Source organism: Melozone crissalis, unplaced genomic scaffold, assembly GCF_028551555.1.
Source record: "Melozone crissalis strain CALT ecotype California unplaced genomic scaffold, PUWL_Pcris_2 ptg000018l_1, whole genome shotgun sequence".
Lineage (NCBI taxonomy): Eukaryota > Metazoa > Chordata > Aves > Passeriformes > Passerellidae > Melozone > Melozone crissalis.
The window spans coordinates 31,233,351-31,252,812 of NW_026535796.1; the positions used below are offsets into that span (position 1 = coordinate 31,233,351).

The 19,462-nt window shown below is 36.4% G+C and overlaps 1 protein-coding gene across 3 annotated transcripts in view; it reads left to right on the plus strand.

Moving 5' to 3' along the window:
* Positions 1-19,462, plus strand: part of NPAS3 (neuronal PAS domain protein 3) — a 592,966-nt gene that overhangs the window by 538,680 nt on the left and 34,824 nt on the right. The gene's annotated exons all lie outside the window — the stretch shown is intronic.

A 19,462-nucleotide genomic window follows, 5' to 3' on the forward strand; every position in this document is an offset into this window, starting at 1 on the left:
AGTCAGAGTAACATCACTTTTCCCACAGTGGAAAATTACTGCTCATTTTGTAAGACTGTTAGTAATTTTTGGTTTATGCTTTTCCCAGAGAGGTAGGATTTCTTCATGCAGGCAGCATGCTATTTCATTTTTCTGCCATTCCAGCTGTAGGAAACAATGAGCCACATTGAGTACTTTTCCACCATTTTTCTTTCATTGTCTGTCTGAGGGGCATCTGCTGCTGGGGATCATATTTGCTGGATTTCAGAGCCTTTTAAGATACGAAAGTCTCTTGTTCCTTATCAGCAGTAATCTCATTTTTCTTCAGTTGTATATCGCTCATAGCGCCTGTAGCTATCACTGGCTTTGCAGTATACTAAAACTAGAAGGAATAGCACATTTTTAACATTGTCAACTTGTGGAATGAAATATGTCATCCATTAAGTTTTATACAAGATAAAAGAGTGGTGCAAGAAATTAAGTCTGAGAATGTGTGGGTATTTAAAGTTGCTTGTGAAAGTTCATTTAAAAGCTTTCACAACCATTTTGTTTTGGTTTTTACAGGAAGATTTAGAGAAGCTTTAAAGTAAAGTTCCCCAACTCACTTTTCCCAAAACATTCTCTAAGAATATAGCATTATGGTAGCTACCTGAGGAGTAAAAATCTAGCAGAAATATCTTTGCAAGCAATTGACTGTGAATCATGCTCTTGGATGGTTTCTGGGTGAAGGTGTTTAAAGTTGTTGCTAGTAGAAGTTTTAAGTCCAAAGCAATGGTTTCTAAAGCATCACAAGTTTTTGATCTGTGTCCTATTTAATTGTCAACAGCTGAAAGAATGCATTGAGTACTTGTTCATGCTTGCAAGTCTAGGAAGATACCAAGACCAGGAAGTGTATTGACACTGAAGTGTCTTAGGAGGAAGAAGGAGAATTAATAAATAAATTAATTAATTAATTGGCACATCATGGAGCCATAGAATGGTTAGGTTGGAAGAGATCTTGTTTTTTCAGGTCACTGAAGTTAAACTAATTGTCATTATTAGGTATGGTCCACCAGGCTTGGACAAAGTTAGATTGATAGAGAACCTACTTTGCTGGATATTTTTGATGCAATAATAATGGGTAAAACATAGGGAATTTGTCTGTGGATTTTGTAGTCTCACTTTTTTTTCCCAGATGTAGGTAGGAACAAAAGTAAGATGTGTGAATGACTCTGACATTCTCTCTCTTGGACTCCTGACAATCTAATTTTAGTCCAGCATCAGAATAGGACATATAAGCTGGCTTCACAAGGTGGGATTTTTACTCATTACTATACAATTTTTGAAATTCACAGTAGACCCACAGTAGGCTCAAAAAACATGGTAATGTCTATCATGTAAATACAATTTTATTTCTCTTAGAATTTCTAATGCCTCATGGCAGCATTTAAAACCACAACTGAGGTGTCACAAGTACAGCAAAATTAGTTTTGAAAGATCTGATATATTTTATAGCCAGTTTTTCCTGAACACAATTAATGGATAAAAAGAAAAAGTATGAAAGCCAACAAAACTGCCTGTAAATAAAACATTGGGGGTTTTCCAAATTTTTTCATGAGGCAAGTCAGCTTGAGTAAAATTGCATAAACAGTGTGCAAGCCCTAGGCAGGTGTAAAAATAGATGTGCAGTTCTGCTTTTTGATGTTTTTAAGGATTGGCAGTATTTAGCTGTGTCCAGCAATATGAATTGCACTCTTACAGTTTTTCAAAAGCTTGGTTATTGGCACTCTGTGTTCTGTGGAAGGACCATTATCCATGGCCACAGCAAGCCCCAGAAAAATAGTACATTTATTTTAGAAAATTTGGATCAAGTGAATATCCTTTTAACTGAGCTTTCAGAACTGCATTGTTTCAACATTCTTGTCAGTTGGTGTATCAGACAAGCATATTATAACCCAACTGCTGTAGTAAAAGTCACTTTTAGGAATCTTGGTAATTGATTTCTAAAAGTCCAGTACTAGAACAAACTCAAGGCCAAAATTAAGAAAAATTCATGAGCTTTATTGATGTACATCTATAAGAAATTATCAACAGGGAAGAATAGTTGCATAACTTTAACAAAGATCTTGGGAAAAGCTGGCCAAGTTCTGCCTCAGAGATCCCTGGAAGTCCTTCAGCATTAGTCAGGAAATACTGTGCCAGCTGGGATCATGGGCAGCAGACTTCCTGCAAGGAGTCCTGGTGGAGCAGGCCCACTAAAGAGCCAGTGTCTCACACCTTCAGAGTACAACAGAGCACTGAATTTCCCATCTGTAAAATGCAAGGGCTCTTTGCTAACACCTTCCCTGGAGCTCTTGTAAGGGGATTCAGGGATAACCCCCCTGAATCAGCATACAACCTTTCACTGGGAGCAGTGTGCTAGGAACTGTCTGTGGTACGAGTCAGATTTTAGCTCTCTCAAAGGTATTCAGCTCCCCATGGGTTCAGACCTCCAGCAATGACAAAATTTTTTCATCCTTGTGAAGTAGTTGTGGCTTGATCCAAACTCTTGCTGAGCTCAGAACCACATCGTCATTTTGCCTTGCTTTGAGTACTGCTGATGAAGGTTTCCTGTAGACAGCAAAATATTGAGGTGGTCCACAAGGTGCTCAGTCAATTGTCAGAGTGGTCCCTGCCTTAGGACAATCACATAAAAGTGAAAAGAGTCCAAGAATAAAATTGATTAATCATTCAGGTTGATCTAGTCAGAACTCATTTTCTATCAAAAGAAACGTTGATAAATTAACACATATGTATACCTCAAAGAAACCCTGCTCTAGAAAATTCTGACATGAGATGAACCTCTTTATAGTCCCTTCCTGAACTGATATAACTAGTTCTGAATTACACGTAAAGATGGAGGTAATAGCCTTTTTCCATGAATTATATTACCTTAAAACTGTAAGTGGAAAAGTGATTACATGATTAATCCTTCCTCTCTCTTTCCCTTTCATTGTTCTCTATCACTCTCCTTGAATCAGAATTTCCTATTCTTAATGGTCTTAGGCTCAGAGGTCTGCAGGAAAAGAGTTTACGTTCAGTACTAGAGAGTTATTAATTTTTCAGTTAATAAATTTAAAATCTTTAAAAACAGTGAAATAAAATTCAGTCAACTGATAAAACACATGGAAAACAAATAAAAAGAAAAAACTTATAATTCCATTCACTGCAAAATTCAGAATGTATTACCATTGCAGCTGTTGTCTGAGACACATGTTGGAGAGAATTACTATTTGTTCTCCATTGAAAAAGTAACTCATCTTACTTTTTTTTCAATATTTATTTTTTCATCATTGAAATATGGTTTTGTATTTAATTTTGATTTTATCTTCATTTTGGTTTTATTTTCATTTTCCTCCCTTTGAGGGTCACAGTTCTGTCCACTTAAAAGTTTTCCCAACTTCAATTTTTCTACTGTCTAACTTACTCAATCATATGTCAAAGCTAATTTTAATTCAAAATTATATTTTTCGAGTCCAGTGGTAAATTTTCTACTCCTCTACAGTATCCTATTTTTGTTCTGTCATGTTTACTTGCCCATCAGATTATGCTAAAATTTTCTTTGTTCAAACTTTCATGAACTGATACTGTTCTCTTGAACAAAGCTTAACTAAGGAGTTCAAGAAACAGTCAAAGCATCAAGCAGCATCAGTCAGTAGCTGCCAGCTGATTCCAGCTCATCAGCTCATCAGAGGTGCTAGGATATATCCATGCATACTCCTCTACTGCTTTATGGAAGAGCACTCTCGTTATGAGCTGTTACAGGAGTGGATAAGCAAACATGGGGAGATTGCCTTGTGCTTTTTCTGGCACTGTGGCAATCTCTGAATGTGGTATAACCAACACCTGTTGCCTCTCCATCTCCCACAAAGCTGGCAAGTAAATATCTTGAAGACCCATTGGCAGAGTTAAAGACATCCTAAAAAACCTTCAGGCTGTCCCTTCCAGTGGACAGACTGCATAAAAATAAGTAAATTGCTATATTTAAAAAAATTGGTTTGGTAAGTTTCATTTATACATTTGGATGGTTTGTTGCACATCTAATTTCTGCAGTTCAGTAATGGAGGATGCAAGTTTGGTTAGCTATACCTCATACATCAGTTGCATGAGGTGTATCAAAATACTTTAAATAATACCTAAAACTCCAGAAAAGTGTTTTCACAAATTAGTCCTGTAGTCCTTATGAATTCTTTATTTCTTTTTTTTGACAATGGTGTCTTTCTGCAAATTCATTTAAAATCAAACATTCTCTGAGACTGTACTCTCAGATTTGGTATTTCAAATCATAAAGTTAGAATTCCCTGATTGACAATTTTGAAGATGGAAATCTAAATTTTTTGTTGAAATTTTATGCCTCTCATGGTTCTACTGTGAGTCTTTTTCATGCTATTCCTTCCTTTATTCAATTTTTTATTTTAGAAGAACTTGAGGAGTTGGGCAAGATTTGCAGACCTTAGTTGAGCACTTGAAGTGCAGGTTTTGGCAGGATTTGGATTCATTAATCCAAGAGGGCAAGAGAGTAAAATAATGTGTTAGAAAGACAAAATTACATTGGGCTCATCTTGTGATACTGTTCTCTTGGTTGAATCCAAAATTGAAAGTATTGTTTCTCATCCAAGTAAAAGATTCACCTGGAATTCAGAAACAACATGCCCCTACTCCAAAATCACTTTAAGGACCCAATATATCATTGCAGGAAAGCACCTTCCACTTCATGGGGGCAGGAGGAGAGGATGGAGGAGGAAAGAGAAGGCAGGGAATAGCCTCATGATTGGTACATTTTTCAGACGTGGCCTGTGTTAGAGACAGATTTCATTCCCTCTTCCCAGTGAGGGAATTCACTTATCCCACTTTACAGCTTCACCTAAATTTTTTGCCTCCTTTTCTAATATTCTTCCCCCTTGAAATCTTTTCTGTCAAGTATTTTACTCTGTCCCAAAAAGATATCCTGACCTTTCTCTGTAGGAAAAAGAAAACTGCAGAATTTAGTACTTTATCACATGGCTACTGCCACACCTCTTTAATTGAGTGAAGAAGGAATAAGAAACCAACATCAGGAAGCATTATGTGAAGAGTTTTCTAAATGTCAGCACATGCATTCCCCAGACTTTTCAGCACTGGGAAGACTTAAAGGTAATTTGTCAGTGAGAAAGAACTGATCGAGAATTCACCCATGTAAATCGATGACCTTTTTGTCAAAAGGAAGTCTCTTAGCTAGTAAAGATGCAGCATGACTTGAAAAAGAACAAAATACTAATGGGCCAATCTGAATCTTATGAGGTATCTACTCGTAGATATAAAGATATGGTTCAAGAAATAACGGTCTGCACCCAGATTAAGAAAACTGGGTTTCATTTTGGGGCCTCGCTATGGAACTGTGAGGTTCTATTAGGAGAGCTATCTGCAAAAGCTTGGTTCACCCTCAGCATCTAAATACATTAACCAACTTCTTTAAATGTGTTCAGTGGATATGAATTCCATCATCTCAAAAAGAAAAAATGAGGGCTGAGCATCTTTTTAATGGGATTTATAGCGCTGTTCTACCATCTGGAAAAATTAATATATGTTAGGCATTCATTATTGCAGTAGCACTATTGAAATTAACCAGTTAGTGTTATATAAAAGGCCTTTTTAATAGCAATCTTCTGTACGAGAAAGATTCAAGCTTTGATCCTGCCTCACAATGACTGCAGCTGTAGTATTCCTGACACCTGTTATCAGGATGTGTTTCTCCTCAAATTTTACCTTAAATGTTTAGATGGCCTCAGGGTTGTGGTTTGCTCCAAACTGAGTAAAAAGGAAATAAATTCTGTGTTCTGGAAGGAAAGAAAATATAAAATTGAGTAAGCACAGATTGTTTTCTGGGAGATTTTTTGTTTTCGTGAATTCTATTATCAAAGTATATGGGATATAAAAAGATAATATTATCACCAAATTAGCAGTAATTGCCTTTGACTCTGGTTTTTACGCAACATAATTCTGAAGCCTCCTTTTTTAAAAGTCAGTGTATGTCCAATATAACTGTGAGAGAAAACTGTGAAAACTAGATTTATTCTGATACAGAATAAAATATTCAAAATGGACAAGGAGCAGTTTCAAACCAAATCTAGTATTCTTTCAAGAACCAAGTGTTACTGAGTCATAGAGACAGAAAATGTTTCATAAGATACACTTTCATAAGCAGCACTAATTATGTAGACATGTGAACTCAGAGTGCAGTGTGAGGCCCATTGTGGTGGTAATAGCAAAACTCAGTGAGTAGGATGAGAGCAATGGGATCTCAGCAGAGAGAGAACCAGAAAATACCTCTTACTGCACATTGGGAGAATGGTGTTGTGCTCCCAGGTAGGAATGGCTACTGAAAAAAGAGGTGTTCAGCCCACAGGGTTTTCTTAAGTTATCCACCAATGTTTTTTATCACTGTTTACTGGTAATGACTGGGAATTTGCCTTTCACAGAAGCACAGAAAAGAACACAAAGCCAAGATTTGCTTTAGGACAGAGTGTTACTGCTGCTTGCATCTCTGCCTCAATTCACTGTTTTATAACTGCTGCCAGTAAATGCTTTGGCCCCTCTTTTTTTTATAATTTAGGGATTTTTTTAGGTGTCCAAATGCAGACGCTATTAACCTCTTTATCTCTACCACTTGCAGCAGTTCACAGCTTTTGTTAAAAATATGCTGAAAAAAGACAATAGGCTCATACACTGATTTTCACATTTTTCAAACTTTCACCTTTATGTGCAGTTCTTGCCTGTGCAAAGCAGGATTTTTTTATTGGCTTTTTCCTCTTGCTTATAAATTCATTTATATTAATGAATGTACTTTTGCAACACTCATCTGGGTCTTGAAAGTGCTAACATACCAAGATATCAAGTAACTTGCCAAAGATAACAATGGCTGTTTGTGTCCGAGCCAACTGTGGTTACATGCTGTACCTCATCCTCAGCCTTTCTTCCTAGTGCATGAATATTGTCAAATCATCTCTGTGTTCCAGTGCATCACACTTCATTTTCTCAGGCTGGTACTTCCTTTGTTTTGATGGTTGCCCTGAATACACAAAATGAGATGCCAAAGAAGAAAGCAGTCAGACCAGATAGTGTGAAGTTTAGCAGAACTTCCAGCAAAACAACAAACAACCAAAGTTAAAAAAAAATAAACCTGAATCAGAAAAATATGAACTCCTGCTCTCAACTGGGCTACAACTGACTGTAGAAGAGCTACTCCAAAATTCTTTTCCTTAGAAGGAAAACAAAGCACTGTACCAGCAGCAAAACCATTTCCTGCCCCTTGGATTTAGCCCAGGGGAGCTTCCTGGGACTGCTGTTCCTGCCTCCTTTCTGTGGGAGAAGAGCAGGGCTGGCAGCACCCACCGCCTCATCTGGCAGGTGACTAGGCTCCTTGCAAGCTTTGCTTTTCTTATATCAAAACCCCCCAGCCCCATATAGAGACCTTTACTTTTTCCAATTTGATTAATATTTTTTCATAGCCACCATAGATGTGTGCACCCTAAAGACTTTGCCAACTACTCTGAAGCAATAGGTGTTATAAGTAAATGTGAAATTGGTAGGGAATCATTATTCACTGTAGCTCTTTATGTTTGATCAAAGTGTATTAGAAAATGAAAATACCCCATTTGCTGACGCAGATAGCACCAGTTTGCATCTGCTATTCACTTCCTGCATGAATGGGTGTTTGCATAAGGTTCAAGCCCATCATTTACTCAAAAGCCAAACTTACCAATCTATTTTGGTGTCATATGAAGCAACATTTTTCTGTACTTATTCTTCAGACAAAATGGGAGATAAAAAAGGCACAGAGCATTTCAGGTATGGCCACCCCCAGTGTGCCATACATGAAGCCATCAGTTGAACAGGAGCCATCACATGAGGTTTTCATTCCCTCACTTTACCTGGGGCAGTGACTCCTGGAGAGTGATCTGGACACTGATGTGCCAGTTTTAACACCTAGAACAGAAAATTGATCATGAGTGTTTCAGAGCATGTTTCCCAGAGAGGGTTGCTATAGTGTAAATGTCATTTTTCTCTACTCTTCAGAGTGCATATTCACCACTATATAATGAAGAAAGCCATTATTGCCTATGTTTCGGATGTTTAAGGTGCTTCTGTTTCTTAGTGCTTGTGCATGCCTCTTGATTTGCCTGAAGAATGGTGTGGGGTTGAGTCTGTCTGCTTTACCCTGTGGAGAAAGCAGGATATAGATGTTTAGTGGAAAGAGTTTCAGTTCCTCCTTTTTACAGCATCATTAGGAAGCTGTCGTTCTAATAATAATAATTCCCATTTGACATCATGGAGGTAAAAAGAAATCACTGCTGACATCAAAAATGAGGTGATATTTCAGCAGTATTATTTCACTGAAGATAAAATGGAAGTCTTTATTACTCCCAATGCTTTTAAAGAAAGCTGAGCAAGGCTTATACTGACCCTAAAGCTTATATACCTTAATGCACCTCTAACCAGTATGAAATAAGAAATTTTAATTTTTACTGCTATATTTTTTGTCTGTTCCTCCTTAGAACCAAGAATTTTGTGCCTGCTTAAAGGAAAATTATCAGTATCTGAGAATAAGTGTGAAGAGCACAATTATCCTAATTTTCTCCATTACTTAAAATTTGTAAAAAATATTGCAAACAAATGAAAACACTAAGTGTATTACAAGAAGTGGTAATTTTCTTAAAAACTTCAGATTAAAGTCTCTACTGAAAATTCATGTAAATTGCATAAAGAGGTCTGGGCTCTGAAGAGGTTACTCTGAGGAGGGTTACAAGTTTTATTTCAATTTTTATGGATAAGTATTTTATTCTCTCTGAACTTCTTGTGCTCATTGCTGTGTAAAGATCTTGCTATTGAAAGGACACAGACAAGATGTGTTTCATTCGTGGTAAACAAGGTTTTTCACTTTTATTTCTGATAACACATTAGACCCTCCCATGCCCCTTTTTTTTACAGACATATTCAGTTATAATTCCTGTCTTTGTATGTTTTTCCATGCTAAACCAAACAATATAGCACATCAGTGACTTCTATACATGGAAAAGAGTGTATCCTCCTAATATTTGACAATATTTCTAAAGTTTGGCGTTTATTCTTTTTCTACTGATTTGTTTGTCTGCTTGCTTGTTTTAGGGGACATTTATAGAGAAATATACACTGCATAAAATTAAAACAATAGGATGCAAGGCTGGTGCCTTCAAAACTAACAGTATTACCCCCATTTAAAGGAAATTCAAGAAATATGTATTCTTCCCATGGCTTCATTTTACGGAATTCGTCACATACTTGCAAATAGTGCAAGTCTTCTCTGTGTGGCAAGAAAAACCTGTTTAAAATGTTTCAGTCTTTTCACAATCAAAGTCAAGGAAATTTTGCAATTAAATATGTGGTGGGATCATCACATCATTTTCTTCCAGGCAAATATGTTGATAACATAACAGTCACAGCTCATCTGCTGTTGCGTTGCTGCTTCTCAGTTATTCTCAGAAATAAGATCTGAATTCTTAGAGGCATGAAAATATTTAATAGTGATAAGCCTTTTAAAAATCAAAATTAGTAGATAGCAGTTACAGTGAAATATTAAATCTGAAATTAACTCTGCACTACCAGTGTAAACAAGCCTCATTCTGTGCACAAATAATTTGGACATTTTCGCCTGTAATTTGTTGTACAAGAGCAGAATGCTCATTTTATTTCATGTGAACTCAGTGGTCCCTTTCACTTTTGACATATTTTGGAAGGCCTGAGGTATTAGGTAAATATTTCTCTTCTTGGAAATTGTTATCTCATTAGATTTTTCACTCATTTCTCCTTGCTGAAGTGCTCAGAAATAATTTCTTCCTAATAATCAGCAGCCTTCATTTGTTGTGACCCTTTGCACTGTTACAAAGACCATGTTGGTTAATTCAGTCCAGCACCAGGCATAGCATTGTGCTTAGGAGATAGCTAAATGCAGAGCCCTGTTTCACTCAGCTCACAGGGCATCTCTGGATCTCCCACACTCATATGTCCAGGGTTAGGAATGGGGCACTGGACACAGCTTTTCCTGAAGAAGCAAGGAGCTGATTCTCAACTCCCAAAGAGGCATTATGGGTTGTTTTCAGTCACTTTATAGTCATATGCATTCATAAATTTTTATATGGTTGGAAGATGCAGACTTTGATGGTACAAAGCTCACAGAAGAGCTTTAGATCACTGGAGCAACCACAGACAAAGTTTATGTTGACAATTTATCAGCTCTTCTCCGTCAAGGAAAATTGTTTTTTAGTGCCTGCCTATTAGCAATCACATGCATATTATGAAATTGAGTTTTGGGGAGGACAGCCTGCCATCTGTCTTTTCTGTCTTTTTTGCACAATGCATCATTCTAAAGTTAAAACTTTCTGTGCTTTAAAATGATGTAAAATATGAGATGTCTATAATAGAGACACTTGGAAAGAAAAATGTACTAAGTAGAAATGTAAATCTTTATAGACTTTAGAAACAGGGAACTGCTGATGCTATACTTTATGTTTTAGCTAAAATGCCCTCCACATTTTCCACATGCCATAGTGCTGATAATTAATTAATATATATCTCAAGGAGAGTGAAAATGTTTCCTTTATAAACTCTTTCTGGTTCAGGGCGGTTTTTTGTGTGAGTGAAATGGAACTGCAAATGCCTGTTGTGGAGAAAGAGAAAGATGTGTGCAGTTTCCTTTTTGTGTTCTGATATGCTAAGATTTTATCAATAATATTGTTTTCCTGTAAAAATATCTGCCTCAGAGAAAATCTGCTGTGTAGCTGTCAGGATTACACCTCTTAGAATATACCTGTGGTGATTCTGTTAAATTGATAAAAACAGAACACTCTGCTGTGTAGAAGGATTGCTGAAAATATTCTGAAGCCCTTTCATGTGTAGCAGCACTTGTATGGCAGTACGTTTATTGTGCTATAAATTCCATCACTGATTTTGGCCATTTCAAATTGATTCTGCAGTAACTGTAAGTAATGAACCTTACAGACAGAGCCAAGGAAAAAAACCCAAGCCAATAAACTTGTGCCTGTAGGAATACAAATTGTAGAGTTCATTTAGCCTCAGTTTTTATCAAATCATGCAGTGAATACCCCACAAAGCCAGAAAATGTATCCAACAAAATACACAGTGCCATAGCCCTGGCTTGCTTTAAATTTAGCTGTTAAACCAGACAGTCAATTATCCAAAGTACATGTTTGTATGAGGTGTCCTGGGGATTTCACCTGAGATTCAAGGAAGGTGCTCCAAATAAGTAGATGAAAGTGGAGAAATTATACTGGAAGTGACTTAAACAGGATAATAAGCCAAATCCTGAGCTGTTTTACATGGTCAAAGCAATACCAGGTACCACTGAATTTCATAGGGGTGTAGATGGATGTGCAGTGCGCTACTAATGACTCACCAGGTCAAAGTATACCACAATCTTCAAAATTTACATATGTTTCTAGCTTATTTCCCTTTCTTTACTGAAAATTTCTCCCGAGCTAACAAGATATTAATGATTCCATAGATTTTAACAGAGAATTAATGTACTTGGTAAAAATTTCCATAGGAAAGTTTTAAAATGCATCTAAAAGATGCTGTTCTAGGGTTTTCTATAGGAAACCCACTGACCATGATCTGTTAAATTTTGTATAATTTTTCAGTCTTTTAGATCATGTCAAGTCTTATTTTACAAATAGACCGTAGGTCTAGTCCCGCTAAACCAGTGGGATGCACATGAGATTAAAGTACAGATGAATGTTCATATATGTTCTACCCTCAGTTGTTACACAAAGAGCTAACTTCAGATTTCAGTTCAAATGCAGAAAAGATTAGTTTTCTTCCATAGAGCTTTCTTACTAACATTACAGGAGAGAGAATAAAGCTCACATTTTATTTTCTGTGCAAAAATAAATAAATGTCTGGGTTAGGTTCCTACAAGCCCTGCAGCACTTCCATGCATCACAGCTTGCACGCTCATGTATCTTACAGTCTGCATTGCATGCTGAATTCATTCTGTGTGTCTTCTTGTACCTAACTGCATATTTTTCTGGGCCTTTGTGCAGTCTGTGAGAGATATTAAATCCTCATTTTGAGATCAAAATGCTTGAGTCCATTCTACTCTAATATAGGCTACAAAGATATTTGTTGTCTGAGACATATTCCTTGCCTCTCTCTATAAAAAAGTCTATTTTGTCAATTTGTCCACTTTAGAACAGCAGCGTAAGTGACACACAGAGCAAAAAAAGACGCAGAAACTGGGACTTTCAGTTAAACACCAAGTATGGTGAAAGCCATAATAAAATAATGAGAGTCGGGAATGCTATTTTTCCTTTCACTCTGCTGGTTTGTGTTGCAATGAGGAACACTGCAAGTGAGTCCAAAATCTTGTGAATAGCCCCTGGTAACTAAGAGCCAAGAAACCTTGCTCATTATCTCTCCTCCCTCCTGAATAAACATTTCAGCCATCATAAATGAGTGTGACATGAAGGGCAAGTGAGTGGCTCTCATTCCAGATGAGAAACACTTGAAGCTGAGGAACCTGTAGGTTGTTGTAAAGGTGCAGATCCTGTGACCACCGGATGATGGGGCAGGCATACCATTTATTTCTGTATGACCTAAGATTCATACTCTTAAATGAGAGATTCCCAGCCTTGCAGAGAGAAGTCCTAGGTGTTCAGGCTGACTTTTGGTTGGGACTGCAGTGTGTGAAAGACAGAGCTATCCTATTTTTTTCTGGTTATTTTATTGAATTACGTAGAAAAACTTAGCCAATTATAAGTAAAGGTTCAGTGTGGATTGACAGATGGCATGCAACACCCCTACTGTATTTCATTTATAAATATGATTGATGTAGTGGTAATTTCTTGGTAACCTGTTTTTCCAAAAAAAAAGTGTTCTGAGTAGTGGGTTAGTAAAAGAAAATTAATCTCTGCGTGTTAAACTTGCCAACTTTTGAATTAATTGCATGAGAGTGACAATCAATTAATAAATGTTAAGCAAACAAGAGAAAATCAGTGAATTAAAAATTACTAAATTGATTCCAATGCAGATAAAGCAAGAGTCTGCCATAATTCTTTGGTGTAGATTCAAGAACACGAACCTTGTCTCATCAGTTTTTCCTCCCCATTTATCCATGTTTAGCATTTAAAACAATAGTGGTTTATTATGATTTTTACAAATAAATAGCTATCTATAATCTAGCTTGCTGCATTAAGTGGATTATAGAAACAAATCATAGATAGTGGTCCATTTGTAGCTGTCAAGGAGAAGGTCAGAGCTCTGCAAAGACCATCCATCTCCAAGTGGATAAAGGTTTTTTCTTCAAAGAGAAATCTCATCCCTCGTATGGATGGACTTTGTCTACTAATGGCAGTACATGTAGCTGCTCCTCTGGAAGGGCTGTCATGGTGTGCCCAGCTTTCTCCTGCAGTCTCTGTAAAGCCACTTTTGGGCTTGGGGTTTGTAGTTTCAATGCTACTTTCTCTATCAGAACCATGTGAAGTGTATATAAAACTGTTCAAATTAACACCGAGAACAGTCAGATAGCTACCGACATTAGATCTTGGCAGACACACCAGAAGAATTTTTCCTCTCATTTTATGATCATTCATTTTCATCATCTGGATGTGGAAGCATTATTATTTACCTGCAGAATCTTTTCTGAAACTTGCAGTCAGAATTTTTATAAAATCAGCTTATATTCCTTACTGTCTATTTTCCCCTTTATACTGAAAATTTTACATTTAGATTCATATAAGTGTCATTGATGTGAGGAAAGTAAAAGCATATTAATGAAGTATGGAAATTAATTTTTTTTGCCTACTCCACTCTTGCTTTTGTCACAGTCGTGCTATTTTTCAGGTTAGCCCACACATTCTGTTGTCTAAGATCTTTGGGTAGACCTTGTGTGCTGTCTACAGCCAGAAAAAAATTGTGCCATGCTAGGGGAAAGCATACAAGCATTAAAATAAACAAAACAATTGCTTTTGGCTGTGGGAGCATACGCCAGACACCATCAGCATAAGCAGAGGAACCTTAGCATTAAAGACATTCAAATAATTGTCCTCATCCTTCTCCATTGTGTGTCCCTGCTTTACCATGTTCAAAACTCACTGATATATTTCTACCCATTTAGTCACAAAAGTAGGAAGAGTAAATGTAATTTTTTATTAACTTCAGAATGAGCTCTGGGGCTGCAACCACAGGTGGAAAGCTTGAGCAGAACATAAACATTCCTGTCTTAATCAAGGGTGACTTGGGGAATCCATTTCTGTCTTTACAGACAACAGCATTTTCTATATCTTTTTCTCTGTGTGTAGGAAAATACATTAATATCAGATATTTTGTTTTATCTAGTCCTTTCTCACTTATCAAGTCCTTGCAGAGAATCACCTTAGGTAATTGTTGGGCTGCTAAGAACTACATCAAACAAAACAGTAGGGAAAAAAACCTAAAAGAATCTCTTTATTTCTCCCTGCAAAGAAAGAAATAAAGAAACTACATCTGAAGTATACTTATTTTTAGCTGTCTTTAGTGCAACAAGATTTGGTTGCCCTAACATACAGAGCTGAAACTAACTTTTTTGAACATTTTCACCCTTTCTGTTTCAGAATGATGCAGCCATTTTCCCCCATCTCCCAGTACTCTGATAAACTGCATTGGAACCAATGCAACAAAAGTCCTTTTTTAGTTTAAATTTCACTGCTGGCAAAAGCAACAGAGTTCTGGAATAGTGAATTTCAAGAGAGTTTGCTCATGGGCAGGGACAACTATTCCTTTACTGGAACCCTGCACACTTCAATAGCTAAATGCTTTCAACTTTTTTTAAACAGTATTAAGGAAAAAATATCCTCAAGGCATTATTTTTAAAGGGAACTTCAAACATTCCATGAAGAAAAAAAAATGCAACATATTTGAACACCAACGGATTTGAAGTGCCAAATCTGTTAATGTGAACTGATCTTTTGAGTTTCAGGGTTAAATAAGTATTGACCACGAATTGGAGATGCAGACTACTGTAAATTCTGAGACATTTCAGATTCCTAACCTGACCAGCAGTAGCCCAATTCTATAAGAAATCCTATATAAATAATTATGTTAGCTTGGTTTTAAATTAAGTATATTTCATTTTTTCCTCCGAGTTCAACAAAATCCTTTATAACATTTACAAGAAGTACAAGAAAATCCCAGGTTCTTAATCTTTTTTACTACACAGACTTAATTTTGCAGTAACTCAATATTAAAAATTTTAGAGTTTATATTTTAAAGCAGCTGTGAAGCAAACAGATATGCAAGGGTAAATCTGCTCATCTTGAATCCTTCTGCAAATGGTCTGCTCTGGAGGTCATATCAAAGAGATTCTTTTTCCAGCTTAAACCTGTCTTTTCTAAATAGATCTCAACCTGATCTCATTTAATGCATTGATGTCTGGTTTCTAAGTCATTATATTTGCTGTATTACATATCAAAAGGACTCTTGAGAAATTCCCCCGAATTGATAATTCTAATTTCTTATGTATAGCTACTCTATATTCACTCTGAGGACAGCTGTATTGTATGCTAAACCACGAATTGTAAAAATTGATCCCTTTGTATGTAGGTTTGTATTAAATTGAGATACTCTATTTTTTTCCAGTTTGTTGCCACACATGGGTTCCTGGTGTCAGTTTGTATTTGGCTGTTTGAGCATATTAAAGTTTTGCTAGTGCTTATGATGTTCTTGCCAAGAGCGCTCTTGCAGCAATCTGCACTAGAACAGTCTTTGTGCCAATTACTTCAAAAAGTATTCAGTTATAAACCCAATTTTTATGGCTACTTTTTCAGGTTGCTGTGTGTTGATTTCATTTAGTTTCTTTTTTTTTCCATTTTTTTAATGTTGATCTTCAAATGCTTTTAAGCTTTGCATTATGAAAAGACAATACAGTGTTGATAGAGTTTTTAATAAGATATCTATTAAAGGTTCAAAGGTATTAAAATTAAACCTAATAATTTAAATTAATAATACTGCATATATTTAAAGGATGCTGTTTAAAAGTGGAAAATTTGGAGTTCTTATTGCAGGAGCATAATATGAAAATAGAAACCTTTGCAGTGACATAAGGCAAAATAACTGAAAAATTATAATGTGCTGAACTGAAAAAATATAATTATTAACTCAACACAATATTTCTTGAGTTTATATTATAAAGCTGATTTCAGGAGTGTCAGCTCTTCAACATCTTTTGCTTAGGGAAAAGCAGCTTGCTAATCCATTGTAATTAATGAAAAATCACAACACAGGAAAGGATGTCCTATCATTAACACATTTTACAATATAGATGTGCTTTTGAAAGGACAGACTTGATCGTGCAACTTCTACTACTGCAATGTACACCAGTGCAAGACTGCACCTCAGAATTCTGACATGAGAGCCATCATGGCAGTACTGACAGATATGTGCCCATATACAGCCCAGACCACTCTACTATGTGCTGAAGAGTAACTGCTTATCTAGTATCCCAAATTTAAAAAATGCACTTGTCATATAGCAGAATGAAAAAGCCATAAATATAGGATCTAATAATGTTAATCTAAAGGTTCCATAAATACCTGAGGAATCTCTGATCATTTCCCAGTCTGTTAAGATTTGATAACTCTTGAAAAACATTTGTGCACTCTTGAAAATGCTTTTGTTTTGTTCTTTGGATGACAGCTCTAGGAGTTGTTTATCACACAACAGTCTTCCATTATTCTCACAGAGTATTCTTAAGATAGCCTTATCCTAACCAGTGTAACTTGGGCAATCTCATGTTCTTGTTTTACCTTCACTCTTTTTTGGAGAGTTAGAAAGCTGTCCCCATTACCTTCTCTTTAGTTCATTATCCAGACAGAGGTAAGTGGGAGATAAACCTTCTGCATGCTGAGGTTGAAAACAAGCAGTTTGTTGCATGTGTGCTCAAAACAGTAACTTTAGCACAGAAGAGATCTGTTCTCTGTAGTGTACTTGAAATGAAAGTGAATGAAAATGACTGTGGCTATTGTGCTTGCTGCTGATCTCAAGATTCCCCATATGCAATCAATAACATTCTACTCAGGTCATTTTAGGGATTCAGCAAGTGCTTTGAACTGAGCCTACCACACTGGGTTGTTTCTCACATGATGCTTGTCTTTAAGCACCAATAAGTTTGAGGTCTCATAAGGATACTTTTTTTTATACCCTCAGGATTAGCCTGAATTCTGCCTGTGACTATTTTAAGCAGTAGAATAGGTTTTGAATCTTATTATTTGAGAGAGTGATAACAGAGGAAAGATGGGAAAAGCCTAAAGTGTCTCCAAAAACTAGTATTGACTTTTTAGCAATAAAATACGTCCTGAGACCAAATATGCTGTTTAAATGTAAATACCATTTCCATTTTCAGACTGTCTTTTGCAGGTGTATTTGAAGGGATTTAAAATGTACTTGTAGATGGGAAAGAGGCTATTGACCTTGAAACTATGTATGTGTTAGGAATAATGTTCCCCCTCCTTGAAATCCAACTCGTATTCTTTGAATGGGTGCTCAAGACCACAGCTCTGAACAGAGGTTTCACATGGCACTCATTGCCTAACTCAATCAAAACTGACTGCAAAGCTGTTTCTCAGGAGTCATAGACTATATTGCCTTGTCTTATTTTCATCCACCATGGTTCTGAATGTAACAGTGACAGCTGCACTAAATACTACTTTTCTTAGTTCTGGTGCAGACTTGATATAATACGACGAGGTTGGTGTGTAGACACAATGCTCTTTATTAAATGGACTACTGTAGTTGAAAAAAAGACCCCAGATATACAGGGTTTTCAGCATACAAGCATTTTTTCGAGGCTAAAACTGAAGTAACAAATTTTTGAATCAAGTAAGTGTTGAGAACAATTACTGTAAGTAGACAGGTTATTTGGTTATGTTGTCCAAGAGAAAAGATAGATGATGCTTATGAGGTTGGAGATGGCAGATGTTAACAAGGGAAAATGATAAAATGGTTATTTCATAGATTAAAAGAGATAGCAAATCTAGCATTGATTCAACAGGAACATACGTCTACAAACTTTACTTGACACAATGGATGAAACCCATCATGTAAAGTGCACATGGCAAGCCCAATGTGTCCTCTGTGTGTTAAGCTAAGTATACACAATAGAGACTTGATTGGCCTGTGTACAGCAAGTTGGATGCATTTGGGACATCTCAGACTTGCTGCACATGTGGGGTGATCCAACATATTACAGTTGTAGTGGCTCATTCCTTTTCAACACCAAAATGTCATGCTCCATGGGATCTCCTGTTAGTAATACTGTAGTGGTTGTAGAAATGCAGTAAGTCTGAGAAGGGGATGATGAAGTATTACAGGACCTGCAGACTCAAAGCCCTACTGGACCTCTCATTTCCCAGCTACTGCTGAATGATAAATATAAGCCAATGATGTCTTCTCCCAAAGCTTTCATGAAGGCTGGGAGAGCAGGCTTTTATCTCAGTTGAGGATGGGGCTGTGGAACCACAGCAACAAACAATTTCTGACCATGAGAAAACATAAGCAAGTAGAAATGTTGTAGTGATTGCAGTGTGACATGAGCAGGAAGGAAGAGAAGTGTGGTAAATAAAGAAACCTATACTTAATGGTTGTATTTCTATGTCAGAAAAGGAAAAACTTTCAGATGCCATTGTATAAACTCCCAATGCGACACTGGGCTCTGTTTTCCTCATAGTCCAGAGGAAATTCTGCTTCCAAAAATTCACTCTTACTTTAGAAATCACCTGAAACCATGTAGGAACTCATCACCTTGCTGAGTGTAAAAACATTTGTCTCACTGGTGTCACAGACAGGTTTTGAGATGCATGGATGTGTATCAGTGAGTGAAAGAACACACAACTCTTTGAAGGAAAAATGAGAGGCTATGGGTATAGTTTGTAAGATACTTCTTTAGCCAATTTCATCAGTTTAAATTGGTTGTGTTTTAAAGATTTAGATGTTGATTTTGGAAGTATAAACTAACATATTTGAGAGACCAAAACAAATATATACATATGTATATGCTTCAGAAACAGTTGTTTCTGTAAAAGGGGAATAAATGTGTGTGTGAATTGTTTATAAAATAGCTAAATACCTAGGTGCACACACTAAATACATTTGGATGTTTTCATATGTGATTGTTTTCTAAAAAAATTATTCTACACAATAATTTTAAGACTTCAAATTTAATGTCTCATTAAATGAGCTGGAGGGACAGCTTCTGCTAGTGCTGTGGTTTCACACACACAATAAATTGACATAATCATTTACACAGAGAACAAAAGAAGTAGTTTAGAAATTTTTTTCAAAATGAAGCTTAAGTTTTGAAGCACACAGAGACATTTGAAAGGTGAAATTCACAGATTTTTCATGCTTGCAGGTTTTTATAGCCTCTGGTAATGCATGTCCTTACTCTGACATCACATGTATG